This window comes from Oncorhynchus masou, chromosome 21 (genome assembly GCF_036934945.1).
Source record: "Oncorhynchus masou masou isolate Uvic2021 chromosome 21, UVic_Omas_1.1, whole genome shotgun sequence".
Classification (NCBI taxonomy): Eukaryota; Metazoa; Chordata; class Actinopteri; order Salmoniformes; family Salmonidae; genus Oncorhynchus; species Oncorhynchus masou.
In genome coordinates, this window is record NC_088232.1 from 23,801,370 (window position 1) to 23,814,800 (window position 13,431).

At 41.2% G+C, this 13,431-nt stretch overlaps 1 protein-coding gene across 3 annotated transcripts in view; it reads right to left on the reverse strand.

Annotated features, from left to right (window-relative positions):
• Window positions 1–13,431, reverse strand: part of LOC135507985 (neuronal PAS domain-containing protein 3-like) — a 391,626-nt gene that overhangs the window by 52,110 nt on the left and 326,085 nt on the right. The gene's annotated exons all lie outside the window — the stretch shown is intronic.

Here is a 13,431-nt window from a genome sequence, read left to right on the forward strand (position 1 = left end):
GTCTCACTGTCTAGCCAAGAACACGACTTAAAATCAATTAAACATATTAAAACCATAAAATATAGCAGGCTGATGAAAGTGGTTGAACATAGCCTATAGTTTCACAAGAATCAAATCGCATGATGAACCATAGAATTAGAATGAGTGGAACAGATATAGAACCTCTAACCATGGGCATTCAAATTCTACTCATTCTTTTTTCTATATCTACTCATTCTTATGGGATGAACATCCTCTGTCTGTCGAATAGGCTGCTTTTACATCAAGCGTGAGGCAAGTTTAGCAAATGCATGAAGGTAGATACGAAAAACAAAGATAAACAAACCTATTACCCAACAATGTTATCATTATTATTTCTTTGTTTTAGTGATGTCCTTGACCAAGAGGACATGCTAAACGAATGAAACCAAATGAGGTCTCTGTTGTCAAACTTGATAGTGTCCCAACTTTGAAATGAAAAGCATGACGTTAATCCTTTCGTAGAGGTCAACTGGATGGTATGCCAGGAAAACAATGCCCATGCACACTTTTGTCATCATGGCTTTTCATTTTTCATCACAAAGGTAAAACCACCCATACCATTGTTTAATCAAATGGTATCACTAAGCCATTACTATTTAATAGTAATAGCTTAATAGCTTCTGAATCATTTCTGTCATGAAAACAACAAACCCCTGAGTCTCTCCAACATGTTTCGGTCTAAATGCGTATCTAAGAACGTCCAGGCAGGACAGTACACAGCAGACAGACATAGTTCTGTTAAAGATATCCTGACACAATGTAAACGGTGCATTCGGGGAGTATTCAGTATTTTGTTACTTTACAGCTTTATTCTAAATTGATTAAATGGTTTTTTCCCTCATCAGTCTACACACAATACCCCATAATGACAAAGCAAAAACCGGTTTTAAAAACACTAAAATATTACATTTATATAAGTACACAGACCCTTTACTCAGTCCATTGTTGAAGCACCTTTGGCAGCGATTACAGCCTTGGGTATGACGCTACAAGCTTGGCACGCCTGTATTTGGGGAGTTTCTCCTATTCTTGTCTGTAGATCCTCTCAAGCTCTGTCAGGTTAGTTGGGGAGCGTCGCTGCACAGGTATTTTCAGGTCTCTCCAGAGATGTTCGATCGGGTTCAAGTCTGGGCTCTGGCTGGGCCACTCAAGGACATTCAGAGACTTGTCCTGAAGCCACTCCTGCTTTGTCTTGGCTGTGTGCTTTGGGTTGTTGTCCTGTTGGCTTCATCCCAGTCTGAGGTCCTCTATTGCAGGTTTTCATCAAGGATCTCTCTGTACTTTGCTCCGTTCATCTGTCGCTCAATCCTGACTAGTCTCCTAGACCCTGCCTGGAAAAACATCCCCAGAGCATGATGCTGCACCACCATGCTTCATTTTAAAATTTGACAAACATTAGGAACAACTTCCTAATACTAATACCCCCATGCTTCACCGTAGGGATGGTGCCTGGTTTCCTCTAGATATGACGCTTGGCATTCAGGCCAAAGAGTTCAATCTTGGTTTCATCAGACCAGAGAATATTGTTTCTCATAGTCAGAGTCCTTTGGGTTCATCTTGGCAAACTCCAAGCAGGCTGTCGTGTGCCTTTTACTGAGGAGTGGCTTCCGTCTGGCCGCTCTACCATAAAGGGCTGATTGGTGGAGTGATTTGGCCGGGCAGCCACCAACACTCTCTACGAAGAGTGTTGGTGGTTCCAAACTTCTTCCATTTAAGAATGATGGAGGCAGACATGTTGACCTTCAATGTTGCAGACATGTTTTGGTACCCTTCCCCAGATCTGTGCCTTGACACAATCCTGTCTCGGAGCTCTACAGACAATTCCTTCGACCTCTTGGCTTGGTTTTTGCTCTGACGTGCACTGTCAACTGTGGAACCTTATATAGACTGGTGTGTGTCTTTCCAAATCAAGTCCAATCAATTGAATTTACCACAGGTGGACTCCAATCAAGCGAAGAAACATCTTAAGGATGATCAATGGAAACAGGATGCACCTGAGCTCAATTTTGAGTCAATTATGAATACTTATGTAAATAAGGTATTTCTGTTTTTTAATTTGCAAAAACCTGTTTTCGCTGTGCCATTATGGGGTATTGTGTGTAGTTTGATGAGGAACGTAACAAAATGTGGAAAAAGTCAAGGGGTCTGAATACTTTCTGAATGCACTGTATATCTTTAGATAAAGATAGATATGATTCTGTTTAGAAATGGCTGTTTTTTATTTAAGTAGTATGTGTTCAGGAATTGGAAATGTGTCTAATAAGCTATAAGAAGTTTGTTAATGGATATTTATAATTTGTGTTTTAAGATATCATTTCAGTTTTACTTGGTGTTATCACTGTTACACACATATGACACAATGCATATATCTTTAGATAAAGACAGACAGAGTTCTGTTAGAGATATCATGACACAATGCATAAATCTTTAGATAAAGACAGACAGAGTTCTGTTAGAGATATCATGACACAATGCATATATCTTTAGATAAAGACAGACAGAGTTCTGTTAGAGATATCATGACACAATGCATATATCTTTAGATAAAGACAGACAGAGTTCTGTTAGAGATATCATGACACAATGCATATATCTTTAGATAAAGACAGACAGAGTTCTGTTAGAGATATCATGACACAATGCATAAATCTTTAGATAAAGACAGACAGAGTTCTGTTAGAGATATCATGACACAATGCATATATCTTTAGATAAAGACAGACAGAGTTCTGTTAGAGATATCATGACACAATGCATATATCTTTAGATAAAGACAGACAGAGTTCTGTTAGAGATATCATGACACAATGCATATATCTTTAGATAAAGACAGACAGAGTTCTGTTCGAGATATCATGACACAATGCATATATCTTTAGATAAAGACAGACAGAGTTCTGTTCGAGATATCATGACACAATGCATATATCTTTAGATAAAGACAGACAGAGTTCTGTTAGAGATATCATGACACAATGCATATATCTTTAGATAAAGACAGACAGAGTTCTGTTCGAGATATCATGACACAATGCATATATCTTTAGATAAAGTAAAAGGAAGCAACAGAAAGAAGAAGACGATACATTACAAATAAGTCTTCTCAGAGTCTCCCTCTACATCCCAAACGGCACCCTATTCCCTTTACAGTGCACCACGTTTTGACCAGGGTCCATAGGGCTCTGGTTAAACGTAGTGCACTATACAGGGAAAAGTGTGCCATTTGGGACACAGCCGTTGGCTTCTATCTATCTACTAGAACAAGGGGGAATGAGATTCTCTTAGAGGGCTGGAGAGTTGGATGCTGAGGTGGCTGGGGATAGAGATGGAGGGGGCTAGAGGGTTGAGGGGGCCAGGCCGTGTGGCTGGGCTGGGGTTAGGAACTCCTACAGATTACGAATAGCTGGATCTCCCCTCAGACAAAGGAGTGACATAATCACATCCCCCTTAGAAAAGAGAGACCATTTTACATCAGTGTTTAACCTAAAGAGCAACACTCTAGCATGGATTACTGGACTAAGGATGAGAGATCCCATTTATAATTGGATTAAGATACAATAATAAGAGATGACAGTAGCCCGTGCGGTCGGCGTGAATGTGCCAGCCCAGTGCTGACTGGCTGGTGAATGCATTACACAAAGTGCTTTAAAATCTATTTCAGAATGGAGATGAATCAGACCAAAAGCTATCTCTCTTTCACAGGCTTTGGCGGCAGACAAACCTTTTGTTGCCCATTATAATTCATGAACACGACCAATGACTATTTTAACTGCCTTAGAATGAGCCTCCTTTTCCACACAAGTGGCTCAACAATGCACTCATCTGCCTTAATCTTTGCTGATGCCCAGATGAGAACAATGCATAGCCGGGGGAGAAATAATATAGGCTCAAATATTCATTGTGTGGCGTCGTGGGCAGTAAAGTGGCCAGTGTTGTCTATTACAAGAGAGGCAGCAGATTATACTCTGTGATTGCAGAAAGGACACTTGGATTACAGCAGCTGCGTTTGCATTGTAAATGAGGCTGGTGTGGTAGCTATCGTCAGGGCCGGTGCACGGCTGGGCCAGGTGCCCTTAGCAACATGCTTATTCTGTAGAAGGTCACGCAGTAATATCTCCCCCCCCATGAACCTCCCTCTACGCCTATTACACCTGACAGACCGGGAAGGAAGGAAGATATTCATATAAAACACCTGATTCAACCAAACATAAAAAAGGAAAAAGAGGACTGTATGCTTTTCAAAAGTAAAAAGGACACCTAGTTTCCTAGTAGAGTTTCATATTAATGATGAAAATATCTGATTCAACCGCCACCAAACATAAAAAGGACGTAATGGCATACTTCTTTGTTTTAAAAGGAAGCCCCTTAATTAGGTAGGGCTTCAGAAACGTCATCTTCCTTTATTAAGTGTTCTGCTCCATCAAAGCAATAATCACCACTGTCAAATATCATCACATGATGGACAGCCTGCCTCCTCTCTCTCTCCCTCTCTCTCTCTCTCTCTCTCTCTCTCTCTCCCTCTCTCTCTCTCCCTCCCTCTCTCTCTCACCCCTCCACCCCTCCACCCCCATCTCCCCAACCACCCCTTGCCTTTGTACCCTGAGGGGTTTGTCACCGCTCCCCGTTCAAAAGCACTGAGACCCCTCTGCCAGGAGACAACCCCTTCATTATGACACAATTACTCCCTGGCATCAACCAAGTGCAGTGTCTGTGTGTTTGTGTGTGTGTGCCTCACCTCCGCTCTGCTCTGCTTAACCTGTTTGTAATAATCACGCCTGCCATCAGATGCCATCAGAGCAGATCTGGCCTGAGCAGGGAAACACACGCATGATCAAGAGCCAGACTTGAAATGATGAAATGTCTGTGTGTATATGTTTTAGAAACCCCCAGAGACAGGTAGACTGTGTGCTGTCACAAAGACTCGAGGAAGGGCAGAGAGATAACTTGTGACTGCACAAGGAACCCTTTTCGATTACAGACACTTTATTTAAAAAAAACTGAAAGCCATTTAAGTCAACGCTCAGATGAGGAAAAATTATCATATGTAAAATTACAAATAAAACTGTAAACTGTATGTAAAATCATGAATAAATAAATAACAAGTCTTCAAACATGCATATTAAATGATGAAATATGAACGCGCTGTAGAGGACAATCCCACGAGGAAAGAACCATTTCAGATGACTAAAAATTCCCTCCACACATGTCTAAAATATCGGTGTGACTTTGTGAAGTACTAATCCAATAAATTGATGTTGGCTCTAGGGTTCAGAATTAATTACCGCATTTAACATTAGCTAAATGGAATATTACACGTTTGATAGAGTATAATTACTCTTGTATTAATGATTCATATTACATTGCCCTCATTGATAACACTTGGCATAAAGCTCAGCAGTTTAAAAAGAAGAAGGAAAGTAGAAAAAAGACTGTTTCCTGCTGTTCTTGTTGGGTTTGAATAGCTAGTGCCGGAGCTAACTAAACTAAACAAAAATATAAATGCAACATGTAAAGTGCTGCTCCCATGTTTCATGAGCTGAAATAAAATATCCCAGAAATGTTCCATATGCATAAAAAAACGTATTTCTCTCACATTTTGTGCACACATTTGTTTTACATCCCTGTTCGTGAGCATTTCTCCTTTGCCAAAAAAATCCATTCACCTGACAGGTGTGGCATATCAAGAAGCATGACCATTACACAGGTGCACCTTGTGCCGTGGACAATAAAAGGCCACTCTAAAATGTGCAGTTTTGTCAAACAACACAATGCCACAGATGTCTCAAGTTTTGAGGGAGTGTGCAATTGGCATGCTGACTGCAGATTTAGATTTCTTGGGTCACTGGCATACACACAATACCCCATAATGTCAAAGTGGAATTATGTTTTTCGAAATGTTTACAAATTAATTTAAAATGAAACGCTGAAATGTCTTGATTCCACCCCTTTGTTATGGCAAGCCTAAATAAGATCAGAAGTAAACATGTGGTTAATTTGGTTAAGTCACAATAAGTTGCATGGACTCCGTGTGCAATAATAGTGTTTAACATGATTTTTGAATGACTAGCTCATCTCTGTACCCCATACATTCAATTATCTGTAAGGTCCCTCAGTCGAGCAGTGAATTTCAACCACAGATTCAACTACAAAGACCAGGGAGGCTTTCCAATAACTCGCAAAGAAGGGCACCTATTGGTAGATACAAATGAATAAATAAAAGCAGACAAGGAATATTACTTTGAGCAAGGCAAAGTTATTAATTACACTTTTTATGGTGTATCAATAGACCCAGTCTCTACAAAAATACAGGCGTGCTTCCTAACTCAGTTACCAGAGAGGAAAGAAACTAGGCCAATAGTGACTATAAAACAGTTACCGAGTTTAATGGCTGTTTATGGAAAAAACTTAGGATGGATCAACAACATTGTAGTTACTCCACAATCCTAAATTAATTGACAGAGTGAAAAGAAGGAATGCTATACAGATAACAAATATTCCAAAACATGCATCCAAGGCACTAAAGTAAAAGCGCAAAAAAATGTGCCAAAACAATTAACTTTATGTTTGTTTGGGGCAAATCCAATACAACACATTATGGTGTACCACTCTCCATATTTTCAAGCATAGTGGTGGCTGCATCATGTAATGGTTTTGCTAGTAATCGTTAAGGACTGTGGAGTTTTACAGGATAAAAAATAAATGGAATGTAACTATGCACAGGCTAAATCCTAGAGGAAAACCTGGTTCAGTCTGCCACCAGACACTGGGAGATGAATTCACCTTTCAGCAAGACAATAACCTAAAACACAAGGCCAAATCTACATGAGTTTCTTAATAAGACGACATTGAATGTTTCTGAGTGGCCGAGTTACAGTTTTGACTTAAATCTAATTGAACATCTATGGCAAGACCTGAAAATGGTTGTGTAGAAGCGATCAACAACCAACTTGACAGAGCTTAAATACATTTGAAAAGAATAATGGACAAATGTTGCACAATCCAACATGGGCTCAGAAAGACACACACCTGTTATCACTGCCAAAGGTGATTCTAACATGTATAGACTCAAGGGGTTGAATACTTATCTAATCAAGATATGTTAGTGTGTTTTTTGTTGTTGTTACAAATGTTCACATTTTCTTCCATTTTGACATTAGAGTATTTTGATCGGTGACAGAAAAAAGACAATTAAATCTGTTTTAATCCTACTTTCTAACACAACAAAATTTCTAAAAAGTAAAGGTGTGTGAATACTTTCTGAAGGCACTGTAATTTCTGACTTATTCTAGGAACAGCTGTCCAAATAAGAGGGAGAGCGCACCAGCCTTGATAATAAACCCTCAAAACTCTCCAATGACAGAAGAATAAGAGACCTGTGCTCTTAAGTGTTACAGTTGAACATAAACCTGGCGTCATGTTGGATAGAGACCAAAAGCAGCACCCATCTTCGGTTTGCGTGTGTGTGTTTTCTATGCCAGAGTGGTATCACACCACACGCTCACGTAGAATATCTAATAACAGGGCCCGAGCGAATATCTCTGGGTATCTCCTGGTTCAAAAACAAATGGAAGGGGAACACAGATATGACTACAGCATCGTCGGCATCAGAAGCTGAGCGTATTCTAAAACAAAAACAGACAGCCAGTGGCTTAAAGGAAGCCAGTAATTAAGGGCAATTGGAGCTGTCTTTTCTGTGTGCTGGACGGGACCCAGGGGAAGCACCCGGCTACCTGCCTGACCTTGGCAAATGGTAGTCCTTGGCTGAGCCTGTGACCCGCAGAACCTCTCTCACATCCAATCTCCCTCACACAGTACGCAGGGCGACCTGCTGCATGCAAATCACCACTCCCCCGTGAGCCTGTATAAACTACAGCCTAATTAAATATTTTTTAACGATGTGAGTAATTTTTGCCAAGGGGTGGATTCGGGGGGAAATTTAATATGAGATCACAAAAGATGTTCCCGGCGTTGATTCTATAAATGAATGACTATCTAGTGCTTATGATAAAAGCACCAGCGCCAGGAATGAAAAGGAAGTCGGCAAAGCAAAAGAAGAGGCCTTATACTTCATTTGTCTAATAACCCAAATGCTTTCAGGAACCAAAAAAATGTCAAAACTAAAAAGGTTTTTGGAAAGTTTCCATGCCAACATAGTCCATCGTAAGAAAATGATAGATGACGTGGACATTGCCAAGCTCAGGGCAGCGAAGTAATATTTGGCAGCTCAACGACAAGGTCTTCTAATTTCACAAATCAAACAGACATACAGAACAGAACTGTATACACTCAGATGATGCTCTCTCTCCCTCTCTCTTTTTCCATGACTCTCTTTACTATAACATTGGGGTCCCACAAGGGTCAATATTAGGCCCCACTCTGTTTACCATCTATATAAATGCTCTCCCACTTGCTTGCCCACAAGTTAACATGCAGATGTATGCAGTCGATACAGTATTGTATGTACACTCAAAAAACAGACAAGATGTTAACAAGTTAACTGAAACTATAGTCCACATCTCTAAATGGCTGCCTAGGTTTAAATATTGACAAGACTGTTTGTATGTACTTCTAAGAAAATCACTGACCCTTCCCAATTAGCTGTTCTTGTCAATGAGGAGAAATTGAAAGTCTAACTTCAAGTATCTCTGCATAATTTTGGACTTGACCTTCATAAAACAGGTGAAGAAGGTGGTTAACACTGTTTAGGTTTATAAGACCTTACCTTCCTATATATACTTATACACTGAGTGGACAAAATATTAAGAACACCATCCGAGTATTGAGTTGAACACCAACCCACAGTAATATTGATGTTGATTAATGTGCACTGTCCCATATTTTTTATAATAATAATTTTTAAAAGGTCCATATCTTGCCAAATGTATGTGGGTTAAACTATCTTCAATCTCCCCCTGTCGCTTTTTGCCAACGCAATACACGTCACAGTTGCATCATTAACTGTAGAGGACTTTCTCCAGTACAAGTATTGCTATAGTGGCCAGATTACAGTAACCTTCAACAGGCCAGTGACAGCCAAGCTCCAGTTTTATTGGAGAAGCAGTCAGTCTCTCTCTGTCTCCTTCTCTTTCTCTGTTCCTCTTTATCTGTTCCTCTCTCTATCTCTCTCTCTCTCTCTCTCTCTCTCTCTCTCTCTGTCTCCTTCTCTTTCTCTTTCTCTGTTCCTCTCTCTGTTCCCCTCTCTCTCTCTCTCTCTCTCTCTCTCTCTCTGTCTCCTTCTCTTTCTCTGTTCCTCTCTCTCTCTCTCTCTGTCTCCTTCGCTTTCTCTGTTCCTCTCTATCTGTTCCTCTCTCTCTCTCTCTCTGTCTCCTTCTCTTTCTCTGTTCCTCTCTATCTGTTCCTCTCTCTCTCTCTCTCTCTCTGTCTCTCTCTGTCTCCTTCTCTTTCTCTGTTCCTCTCTATCTGTTCCTCTCTCTCTCTGTCTCTGTCTCCTTCTCTTTCTCTCTCTCTCTCTCTCTGTCTCCTTCTCTTTCCCTGTTCCTCTCTCTTTCATTCTCTCTCTCTGTCTCCTTCTCTTTCTCTGTTCCTCTCTATCTGTTCCTCTCTCACTCTCTCTCTCTCTCTCTCTCTCTCTGTCTCATTCTCTTTCTCTGTTCCTCTCTATCTGTTCCTCTCTCTCTCTCTCTCTCTCTCTCTCTCTCTGTCTCCTTCGCTTTCTATGTTCCTCTCTCTCTCTCTCTCTCTCTCTCTCTCTCTCTCTCTCTCTCTCTCTCTCTCTCTCTCAATTTCTCTATTTATTTCCTCCTGTCCTCTCCCCCTTTCTCTCTCTCTCTCTCTCTCTCTCTCTCTCTCTCTCTCTCTCTCTTTTGTCTCTCTCTCTCTCTATTTCTTTCCTCCGGTCCTCTCTCCCCCTCTCCCTCTCTCTCCCTCTCTCTCTCTTTCTTCAGCCTCTAATACCGCATTGTGCCACTTCTCCAGGAGGCCTTAATCTTCCTCTCCCAACTAAAGCCTACTTCAAGAAATGGAATGCTTGGAGAGGAGAGGACTGGATACTATACTACTGAATCAGACCTGATATATTATCACTGATAATAAATTACAGTGCTAGACAGATCTTCAGACTTAAACATTACACATACAATGTACCATGCCCACTAAAGCAAATAATCAATCACTCACTCAATCAAGTAATTAACTCTAGACATTTTGACAAATATTCGATTAATGCTCTTGTATCACTATTGGAACATTAGATATCGCAGACAGATACAAATTGCAAATGCAATACACTTTCTTGATGGTTGATCAATCAATAATTTAAACTGAAATGTGCTGTATTCATCTGTTGACCGGAGAATTCTAAGCAAAGTCACAGTGCAGGCCAACACTGTAACACTCACTGAGTAGAACTGACATTCATTTTAGCCCTCTAGAATGGGAAAGTGGAGAAGAATAAGGGGGAAAATGCGTATAATATTATGCACAGAACATCATACAGTACTAATAGTCTTTACATTTCTTTTTCCTTTAAAATCAAGTGATAGAAACACGAACACTTGAGATGACAAGACATATTACTGCGTACATGTGTGTACCTGTGTATGTCTATTCTACCACAGATCTATAAAAAATAATACATGTCTGAACAAAACGACTCCATTTTTGTATCTAGAGAGCAGCTCTTACAACAGAGAGAGAGAGAGAGAGAGAGAGAGAGAGAGAGAGAGGGAAAATAACTTTAACAATTAACTTCGAAGGACAAAAAGGGTAAAAATTTCCCCCTGTGCTTTTTTTCTCCCTGGCCTGATTTGTATCGGGCTCTCAAAGCCCTCTTAGATCATCCTAATCCAGTGTGGCAAAGTAGCTGAATATAAGATTCAGATTGTCTTAGAAATTCTGCGCTACCAATCAGCTTTCTGACACCGCTTTCTCTTCAACCTTCAGAACTTGTGACAGCAAAGACCAGAAGACAACTCACAAAGGAGCGCACAAATGGCAAACTCGGCAAGCTAGCTGCCTAATCCACAGAACAAAGATAGCACTTGACACTACAGAGCAGCTTCAAATCCAAATATTTTATCAATCACTACATTTCTTTCTCTCTCTCTATATATATATTTTGTTCTTTTTTTACGAGGTACAATTCAGGAACATCCAATGCGGACAGACCTCATCTTTGCCCCAAGTGGCACCCTGTTTCCTTTATAGAGCACTACTTTTGACCAGGGCCCATAGCGAATAGGGTGCCATTTGGAACACATCTTTTATTAATGCCACAAGAAAATAAACACACCCTCATGACAGTATAACGGCACCACTATAAATCTAAGTGGATCCTGTTGAATGACATTCTCTGTAACACCAAGATGATCAGTATCGCTGCTTAAGTCTCTGTCATCATAGACATTCTATCATGAACGTCTGTCTGTCTCGCTACCCAATTAGATCTCAACGTCATTGCAAATGTCTGTGGAAGTACAGCACCATTCAATATTGAGACAGAGGAATCAAGCAGGATATTCCTACAGGACCCTTCCGCAGGGAGAAAAGCTGCTGGCCAGTTAATGGGTCTTGTGGTCAGTGGAGCTACAGTGTGGGGTGTAGGAGTCCTACATTCCGTACAGTACATATAACATGCCACATTTCCCATTATAGGTCTGGTAGGTAACCTCTGCCAGAGCCTCCGTCCCCCTCCCTGTCCCCCTCATAAGGGTTACAGATCACTGGCTATTTTGGGAGAAAAACATTGTATTTGATTTTACCTTTATTTAACTAGGTAAGTCAGTTAAAGAACACATTCTTATTTTCAATGATGGCCTAGGAACAGTGGGTTAACTTCCTTGTTCAGTGGCAGAATGACAGATTTTTCCTTGTCAGCTCGGGGATTCGATTTTGCAACCTTTCGGTTACAAGTCCAAACGCTCTAACCCCTAGGCTACCTGCTGCCCCAAGGAAGGATGTGTGGTGTGGAGAGCTGCAGCAGAGGCATGCATCTCTCTTCTCTCTCTCTTTCTCTATCCCCCCCCCCCCCTGGTCACATCCCAATGCTTTCCCATGAAGAGGAAGTGTCATTGGGGGCTAGCTGGCAATCTTACATTTGACTTTTATCCTCCCCTCCCGTAGGAACATTACCATTGTGATTGTCCACTATCCATATCCCTCCTAGTGTCTCTCTCTCTCTCTCTTTATCTTTCTCTCTCTCTCTCTCTCTCTCTTTCTATCGCCAAATTAAATCACCTCAGAAACAAAACAGACCAAAAAGTATTGAAACACTAAAGGCTATTAGTCCTCTGTAAGAGAGATCAAATGTTCTCCCCGAGTCAATGGTCCCTCTTTCTCTCTCCCTCCACCCATCTTCTCTGTTCCACCACATTGCTCTGTGTCTCCTTATTGGAATCACTTATCTATGGGCCCTCTGTGAATCTGAATAACACTAGCTGGGCCTCAGACAGACTTGTGCCTTAAAACAAATCAATAAACTCTCATTTTCTTGTAACAGTTTCATATTAATCGGGTGACTGGGGCAGAATGAGGAATGTGTCGCTGGGCCGGGTCCGGGGCCGAGAGAGGAGAGAAGGAGGATTAGAAAATGAAGATGGGATGCACCAGGGGGCCTCCATCAGCCCTTAATGAAACTGCAGACCCCCCTCCCTCCTGTCTTCCCTCCATTCCTCCTCTCTTCCCTCCACCCACTCATCCCTCCTCCACCCACTCCCTCCTTTCCTCCCTCCCTAGCCTTGATGAGTTCTCGTGCTGATCAAATAAAAGCAGAAATAGCCTTTTGTAGTTGTGGTCAATTTTCCCTCCGTGGCCCTGATAAATTCAGACATTGCACAATCACACGCCATAAATCTATGTCTGTTCCCCCGCTGGGCCGATTTGATGAATTATTGAACAGGGGGAAAAGAACATACATCTATCCGCCCCCCCACCCCCCCCATCCAAATACACAATTATTCTCCCCTCTATTTCTTATAATTCAACTGAGTTTGAAGTTGTGTGTTGATTATGGCCTAAGAAGTCTACATGAAGAGACACGGGGGGGATTGATATGTTGTTACCTGTCACATGCAGCTATTTTAGTATATGTATCAAGAGCCCCCCCCCCGCATAATATAATATTCCCAATTTAAAGTGGAGGCTATCTAGCATGGTTTAGCATGACTGTGTAGACATACAGGGTGAGGCAGGTGAGGTGTCAACACTTGTGACCGCCCGGCCTCTTGATCAGATAGACGAGAGCAGACAGAGGTTGACCACAGATTACCGCCTGTGTTGTACCCATTTCTACAGCAATTTCAATCTGAGTGGCTTTAATACAAAGGGAACTGGCCAATTCTTACGGCACATTTTGCAAATCCAGGAATCTATCTACACTCAGGTTTCATTATCCTGTGATAACGTCAAAGACTACCTGATATAATTTAGGCAATATAAAAACAGCAGGAAGGA